Raw genomic sequence first — 9,396 nt, 5'->3', positions numbered from 1 at the left:
GCGAGCAGCTCTGTGCGGCACTGATTCCATCTCCAGAACACAAATACTCTTCCTGCTTTTCAGCAAAAATCTGCTTGTGAAATATTGGTTAAAACCAAATCGACAAGAGTTCACCTGCACTATTAGGGCTTCTAATACTAGAGAAAGATTAACAAAGCTATTCCCCAGAACTTGCAGATATCAACTGTGCTAGCACCATTCCCTGCTGCTGGAAAGAGTGATGTGAATTATTGTTGGTGTCAATCATTATGTACATTCTGCTCTCATGAATTTCAAATTTATTTACAGGAGAGTTCTGTCAAAATATAATAAACTGGGATTATTCCTTACCATATGGAACCCCATAAAAATGTACTAAATTAAAATGGCAAAGGAAATGGAGTATTTTATAATTGTGGTTGGAAAACTATGTGGTATTTATTATTCATGAATTATATTTTTATTTGTATGCCATTTGTTTCATAGGTTTCATCATTTTTTGTTCTTGCTTTGTGCTATGGAAGTGCAGATGCATGGTAATAACTGTGCATCTGCATTTGTCTGATCATAATTTCCCTGTGAGGTGGACAGTAAAGATTAAATTCAAGTTCTCCTACAGTGAAAAACCACAGATTTCCCCTCAGTTATAGTGGTCTTACTGCCAGCTCTTTGATATCACATCCAACAACAAACACCTGATCAGGCCACTCTCCTCTCTGGTGCTTACTCACAATACCAACCTTTCCAGAGCGTTTTTATTTCATTTTATTAAAACTTATTGAAAGTTAAAAATTCAGTTTAATTTCTTTTTTCCTTTCCATCATTATTTCTGTCCGAAGGCTGTCATCAGTTATAAGAAATGGATCTTTATAACGGAAATGCTGCCACCACATCCTGATTACTTCCTTGTTTCTTTTTGGGGTGATCAGGGAAGAGAGTGACTGGGTTTTGGATCTAGAAGCATCTGTAAGCAGTAGTTTGGGTGGTAACTTTAGATGCAGCTTTTTTTTCTTTTTTTTTTGGTCACTGCCTTGTGCATGTTAATTAGCTGGGGACTTCTTAGCTACCTCCATAGGTCCTTTCAAACCTCAGCCATTCAGATTATGGCATTCATGGAAATAAAATTGCTGCCATAATAATATGGGAACAAAATATGGTGGAAAAAGTTGTTGCTCAACACCTCAACAATAAAATTTTTCTGCCTGACAAAGTTTATGGAAACAAATCCCTCCCATACCCCATCATCTGTGAAGAAAGAAAACTGTAATATGGACCATGACCAGAGGTCCCTTCCAACTAAAAATTCTTTCATTAAGCATAAAAATATATTTATTTCTAGCAAATAGTATTACCTGAAGAGCACCTTTTCTACTTTACATATTATGTGTCCGTCCTTCTGTTGAGAAGTTAATAGATTTTTACTGAGGAGTCCTTCTGTTAACTTTTATTTACAGCAAGGATTCCTGAACTCTGGTATGGAAATTATTCCAGAAAATGGGCAGTATTGTTGCTTAGGCTGTACCTGCTGTAACAGCCACTCTCATCTAGGAAGTGTTTGGGGACTGACAAAAAACCCTTCTGTTATCTCTCACCTTGCAACTACAGCTTTAAAACACAGTGTATGTACCCAGCTGGAGTTGCTAACAAAGCTGAAAATGCTGGAGCCTTTCCCTTCTTTCACTCTCCTTCTCAGGAGAGAGTTTTTGAGACCTGCACAGCGTTACAGGGAATGATGGATTCGCCTGTAGGTGGGGCACCGGGACTGTTTCTGGGCAGCTTTTCCTCTCAGACAAATTAAGACGTTAGCGCTGGCAGTAATACATCGAACGTGAGTCAGGCAGCAGAAGACCATGAACTAAAAAATGGGAATAATTTTAACTGACTTCTGATTTTCGAGCCTTTGGAAAAGCCACATATTAGTAGCAGAAAATCTGTTTCTGTAATATTTAAACACTTTAACCATAAACAAAATACCAAAAATTTATCAGGTGATAAAATTGCCCTGGAACAACTGAAACTGATTCAAGAAGGTGAAAGAAATATGTGAACCCAAGTACAGAAGGGTCACTGTCTTTCTTCCTGCATGGTATCAGGTTCTACTGCAGATGTGTGCTTCCTGCTGATTATTACAGGTGTTCAGCAGGCAAGTGATAGAATGGAATGGGATGGAATGGGATGGAATGGGATGGAATGGAATGGAATGGAATGGAATGGAATGGAATAGAATAGAATAGAATAGAATAGAATAGAATAGAATAGAATAGAATAGAATAGAATAGAATAGAAGTATTTCATGTGCAAGGGACCTACAACAATCATCTCTTTGACAACTTCAGTGCTGACCAAAACTTCAAAGTATATTATTAAAGGCCTTGTCCAGACACCTCTGAAACACTGACAGGCCTGGGCTATCAACCCAACTGACCAGGAATCCTGCTCCAGTGTTTCACTCCTCGCTTGGTAAAGCAATGCTTCCTGATGTCCAGTCTAAACCTACCCTGAGGCAACTTGAACCATTCCCAGCTCTCCTATCACTGGAGGCCAGGGAAAATAAATCAGCACCTCTCTTTCTACTCCCCCTCTTCAGGAAGCTTTAGAGATTAAGGGGATTACCCTTCAGCCTCTGTTTTTCCAGACTATACAATCATGGAGTTCTTAGGTGCTCCTCATAAGATGTCCCCACAAACCCCCTTTCACCAAAATTCAGCTTATTTTGGTGCCTGTTAAGGATACAGCACTCCATTCGCAAGTGTGCTTCTTTAAGAGACACACGTCACCTCATCTTTCCTATGGAAAATATATGTCATGAATATGACAGTACCAGAGAGAAAAATATGCTGAAAGTTTTGCAGCTATGCAAGATCGTGAACTTATTTGGGACAAAATATCTTGAAGATTTTCTCTGTGTGTATCCCCTTCCCATATGAGATTGTTTAAAAATCTCTAAATGAGACTATTATAAAATGTGACAAACAGCATTTGCTTTCCATTTTTTCTTCATTTTTGTCTGCTTCAACAGACAGCTCTCTGATTGTGCTGCATGCTTGACTGACAAAGCTGCTCATTAAAATGCTGTAATAGATGGATTTTTGCTTAGTATATATATAGTTTTATTGATTAGCCTAGTATTTAGTAATATGCACATATTACTAGGCTCATATTTCCCAGGTAAATCTGCCCCTATGAAACTGAAGTTGTTTTTTCCTACAAACTACACTACAGTTCTGCCTAAAATTGGTTAAAATTATGCATATTCAGAAGCACGTTTTTGCTTAAAAGATATATGGAACCAATTATAACGTCTGCTGTGTTCCTGAATTATCTCAGTTTTGTTAATTGGCACATACTTCCAAATTCCTAACTTCATTCTTTGTTATTCCATACAGGGAAGGAAGAAAAGGACATGCACTGAAGGATGCCACAGGAGTATTTATGCAGCTGTGACTGAAGTATAGTTTAAAAGCCATGGAATAGTGTGAGTACCCACTAGGATGTGCTGTCGGCCTAAAATTGAAGGTATTTAAGAAACTGAAATTTCAAGATTCTTAAGTGTGATGTAAACATAATCACCATAGCATTCTTATGTGGAGATTTCAGAGAAGTACAAAATACAGAATTTTGTAAGAAAACGCATTGGATGGTTGAATGATTGGCAAATTTTCCTATCATGCAACTATCCTTAGCTGGCATACTTGAAGTGAGAGTTTCCCAAAGGAGTGTCACAGCCATGACCATATTAAATTTATTCAATATCTAACATTAGAACTTCTGCAGCAGGACATGTTTATTGGAAGGTATGGTCTCTGTGCTAAGATCTCCTGTATATATCATATGGGCAATAAATGTATAAACATATATCAAACAGTGTTTAGCTAAGATTTGTGGATTTAATCTGCTATATTGTATTACTGGGTGTAAAACAATGTACATTTATCAACATGTAGAGTTCTGAAAACTGACATGATGGAAATATTTGATGCATCATTGCTAGAGTTTGTGGTTTGTCATTTCAGTAGTACTGACATGTATCAGTTTTGGTACTTTAGCCTAGAAATGGTTTCCTCTGTAAGAATTTTCCAGCACTTGCAACTTTAAGCGGTCAACAAACTCTTAAGTTGTGTTTGTAGAAAGTAGATGGGTAAGTGTGCAAGAGAACTTAGGGAAAGGTCTTTTTGAACTGTTCAAACCTAGAATGTGATATGAAGACCTTGGTAGCTGACAGTCCTTTCATGCCAGCAACAGTTTATGCAGGCACCCAGAACTTTAGAATTCCTTCAGCCACAAAGGGAGAAAGAATCCTCCTATTAATTTTCTTCTGGATTTGCCATCTTAAAAACAAAGCAGGAGTGTAAAATGTTAAGGATTCCTAAAATACTTCCATGTCAGTGTAGTAGAGACAGTGCTTCCAGTGGTAGTGACTGAGTATTCTAATAAGTCTTTCCTTTAATTTGAGTGACTGTCTAACTGATGCATCAGGCTGGCACAGTATTAAATATAATATTTCCAGTCATTCCTTTCTAACTCCATATAAAAACTGAGTTTTACTGAAAGTAAGTTTTAGTCATGTTTTCTCAGTTCTTTACCCATCAGTGTTGCTAATAGTTATTAGAACTGAAAAGTAATGCTGCAAAGTTTGGTGTATACTCTGAAAGATCCCCAATCTACAACATAAACCACTTAAAAAGGTCTTGGTCAATTAAAGCCTGTCAACAGCACAACTCTTCTTCCTGAAGAGCAAGATTTTTTTTCTCCTTCTGAGAGCCATGAACTAAGGTCTAGTCTGAGAGCCAGGAATTCCTCCATTCTCATTCTGCTACTGACTCTGCTGTAGCCTATGGCAATTTATCACAATTTTTTGTGTACGTAAAATGGAAATATTTGCCCGGGGCAATATGAAGATTAATTACTTAATGTTTATAAATCTTTCTGAAAATCAGCATTATGCAGATATTATGATTATTTCTGAGCTGTGGATTATAACCTTGGATGAGGCCCAAAAATGGACATAAACAACTGATGATCAAGTCAGGTGGAATTTAGATGCTCTGGGTCAAAATTGCAGTCCTAAAAATGTTTACACACCTGCTGTGAAACCCTGGAGGTTCATTAGGTTGAGTGGAAGCACTGGCGTTTTTTATGGTGAGGTGCATTTTGTAGTCCAGCAGTGCTCCTTCATGCTCTCAAAGATACTTAAGTCCTAATTGTAATTAACTCAGGCTAATACCCAGTAGGTGTCCAGAAATGAGGCATTCCTCTGCGTGTCTCCCCAGAGAATTCAATCCAGTAGGTGAGCTCTGAAAATATTGCCTCCACAGTGGAAAAATATTTCCCTTCAGGCTTTAGCTCTGTGCTTAGTACAGACAGAAACATGGATGAGGTCCAGGTTCAATTCCCTTGTCTGTCTCAAAGGATCCAACCCTTCCTTTGGACCATGCTTTAGTCAGCAGGCAGAAGATGTTTTGGAATGTGGGAAGGATTGTCTTTAATTCTACTTTCCAAATAAAATGCTCACTATTCACTGTCGGTGTTTCAGTCTTGCAGCGATGGCACTACTGGTAAAAAAGAGGAATTTTTGTGAAATTTTACAGAAAATAGAGAAATATTCAGTTCTGGAGAAGTACAAAAATAGTTGTAGGAGCTGGGACTAGAACCTAGTGCTCCTCAGTGAGTGCCTGCTTATATTAGTCTGCTCTCTGTACCACATGATGGCTTTGTGGGTGCACCAAATGCAAAAAATGTCCTCCATGCTCCGTATAAATACCCTAACCTCTGGATTCAATTATGCAGATGAAAATCAGATGGTGTGGTACTTGGCTGTGCAGTGCTTTGTCTTCTTCCCAATCTGTCCCAGGTTCAGCCATTGGGATCTGTCAAATATAGAAGGACCAGACTCTTCCTCCCTTTCCCTCTTGCCTTGTTTCTCTGCTTCTCTGCAGGCTTGTGGTCACTCCTTAAAACGAACAGACAGGAAACATAGTCTGAGCCTGACCTTTTTCTCCAGAAGTCAAAGGGAAAACTCCTTGTGATGTTCATTAAATTAGAATAGGGCTCCAAATATTAATGGAAGAAGATTTTTTGGAGAAATTTCCTGTATAGTACACATCACCTAAAACTCTTGCACTTCTGCTCTGATTTCCCAAAACTGCTATTCCCATCAAGTCAATGCCTGCCTCAATATTTTAAAACAATTTAATTAAAAAGAAATTTTATAGTAATTTAAACTCAAATGCTTTGAGATGTTGTCTGTTAAGTGACTGAAAAGACAGATAAAAAGGAGGAAAAGAAAAATAAATAGGCTTTTCTTTCCAGAATACATGCATGCTTGTGCTTTTATCCTTGCAAGGATATGTTTAGCAAACATATTTGTAACAGCTTGTGTCTATGACTAGGCAGTCATTGTGTCACAAAATTGTGAAGACAGAGTTTTCACTTGTTGAGAAATGTTCAACAAAGAGTTGAAGATGTAAATGGACTTTAATCCCTGCCAAATGTAAACAGTGATGTATGTGACTGAAAGAGTCTTCACACTAAATACATTTCTAAATATCTACAGATAGATAGATAGATAGATAACTATTATTGGAAAAAAAGCCCGGTTTTTCAATAATCAGTGAAGACCATAAGCCCAAATATTTTCATTCTAAACCAGCATTTTTATTTAAACATGATAATTTTAGAGGGTTTTTTTTCTGCATTGCAGCCTAGAAAAATCCATGAGACAGACTGAAACCCCCTGAACTGGGCCCCTGGAAAAAAAAAAAAAAGGAGCTTTTCCATATTTCAAAGTGGCTTTTTAGGCCTCTCGAGTCTTTCTGGCACATCATTCTCAGACCCTTATGGACTGGGATGCTGCCAAACAGCTTTTTTCCCACAAAACTTTAATAAACTTTGAGTGCTGGACAGAAGAGTAGTGCAATTCCTAAAGAGAGATTTCACTACAGGATTCCAAAATGTGTACAGTATAGAAGCTAGCCTCTGAATGAACTCAGCAATACTTTTCCTTGGATTTCTTACAAATACAAGAAATGCAGTTCTGTATCTTAGACTGGTTTAGCATTTTGCTTTTTTCTTACCACCAATATGATTCCTAACACTGTTTTACAAATTAGATGTGCTTATTCTAATGAGAGGGTACTTTGATTTTGCCAGACATGAAGCCATACTTATATTTACCTACAACTGCATGAAAATACTTCCAACTACAAAGTGTTTAGACACAGAAGCAGAAATTTACAGGAGGTGACAAAGAAAGAGCTACAGCAGAAATTCCCATTAGTCACCTCAGACTCCTAGTCAGTGCTACAGCTGTTACTCCAGTTGTGGGCAGGAAACTGAAACTGATTGTTTCAGTTAATTTATAGAGTGTTTATACATCAATACACATCGATCATTTATGCAGCAGGGGATCATTATCACAAGCTTGGTCCTGTTTTCTGAGCCAGCATTCCCAGGTGCATGTGAGCACTCCTGTGGATTTGGCTGGAAGTTGCTTTCACATAATTCAGAAAAAAAAAAATTGAGTCAAATGGTTAACTCAGTTCTGAAAGACACTCTGACAATATCTGAAAGAAGACTTCGACTCATCTTTTAATTTTCTGGTCCTTACCTTGCTTACTCAGGCTAAGCTTCCACCGACCTCCAAGAATACAGTTTAGCATGTAAACCAGAAGTTAATTCTATTTCAGTGTGAGCTTTGCTAGAATGAAGAGAACATAATTACTTAGCCCCAAAAGAGAAATCCATGGAGGAATATCCATCATTTACCCAAAATGTACCGATTCTCACCTCAACTTGGTGAAGTTTGGGCACTCCACCAGGGAAGTGTTGTTGTATCCTTGTAGTGTCCTTACATCCTTCCCTAGGTGTCTGCTTTGGATCCTCACGGGTGACAGGAAGATCTGACCCAGAATGCTGTTTTAGGTTTTTAGATCCTTTTCATCATTATGTACAAAACAGAGCTGGTCAAGAATGTGTTAATTTTACATTGAGAGTTTTAAACTAATCTATTTTTGTAGCATTAATTTTCTTTTCTGTATGATTTCTTAAACAAGTACTTTTACTGTTGACGGGCCTCTCAAGAAATGGGCTTGTTCACTCCCTAAACTGTATGCTACCAAAACTGAATGTTTTAAATCAGTTGTGCAGTCTGAGTGCAATTATTTCACATATAATCACACTACAGTCACAAATTAAATCCTTACCTTGTGATGCTTAATATCTCCATGGATTAATCCCAAACTGCACTTCTCTTTCTCGATGCCGTATTTCAATTGCATACACATCCCTTTCTTGGTGTTCACAGTCACCTGGGGGTCTGTTTCCATGATTCCATCTTCCCATTAGACAGTAGCTTCTGATTATCTTCTTTAGATGCATTCTTACTCTTTTCCACAAATTGATGCCATTTATCTTCTGTCTATATCTATCTTTTTAGGCTTTAATCTGTTCCATGATGTTATTATAAAATTAAATTGATTTACTTACTTGTTTACAGCAAATCCTTTATCTTCTAAATCCCTTTGGGTTTTTTTTAAGTAATACTTCTGAATGGTGTCAGGCTGGTTGTCCTAAAACATAAATCCTCCAGCTATTCTGGATCATGAACAATGGAGAAAGAGCTGTAAACTCCTATACTGTTAAATTTCACACATTGCTTTATTAATACACTTCAAATTTGACTTGAAAGTGCTTTTTCTAAGCAGTGTTTATATTAGTGAAAATTCGAATGCAGCACTCTTGCCACTCCACAGATAAAAACTAATGGTTTAGGTTTGGGTTTTCTTTCTTTTTCTTGTAAGAATGCAGTTTTGGGACAAGAAGCTAGTTTGTATTTAGATTCCTCTTAAAGGATTCATTTTTTAATTGGAGTCCAGAAGAGGTTTTGTGTTCTGGACCTTTGTTCCTTTCTTAAATTTTATAGCACAAATCATGACTGCCAAAGCTATACTTGATCTTTTCCTGAGTTAAATCATTTGGATACCTGTAACCATGAATTGTAGTTGCATGTCATAATGTTTGCTGTGGTGCTGAGCAAAGTTTGAGCTCCCTAGGCTGAGATTTTTGTCTGAGTAGTGGGATTAAAAATACTGAATCTAGATAAAAATTACTTCAGCTGTATCTCTTTCTATCTGTAGTTCTGAAACAAATCCATTGCAAATTAGGCATCGAAATCTTCAATACTATGTATATCTAAAAGTTTAAAATGCTGTGTATTACTCTTAGTTTAGTGTAAAGGCTACTTAAAATCTTTTGCTTCCTTGATGTGAAACAGAAGCATTCATCTTTTTATTGATTCTGATTTTGAAGAAGCTTTGAGAGAACAGTTGTGGAAAATTGATAGAAAGCCATTTCTACAGGTGGAAAACTCATTTCAATACAATCTTTAATTGGTTTTCCCTTGTTAATTTTTCACTGTTT

This window comes from Sturnus vulgaris, chromosome 4 (assembly GCF_052056855.1).
Source record: "Sturnus vulgaris isolate bStuVul1 chromosome 4, bStuVul1.hap1, whole genome shotgun sequence".
Classification (NCBI taxonomy): domain Eukaryota; kingdom Metazoa; phylum Chordata; class Aves; order Passeriformes; family Sturnidae; genus Sturnus; species Sturnus vulgaris.
The sequence above is the reverse complement of the archived record's forward strand: the minus strand, read 5'-3'. Positions refer to the sequence as shown.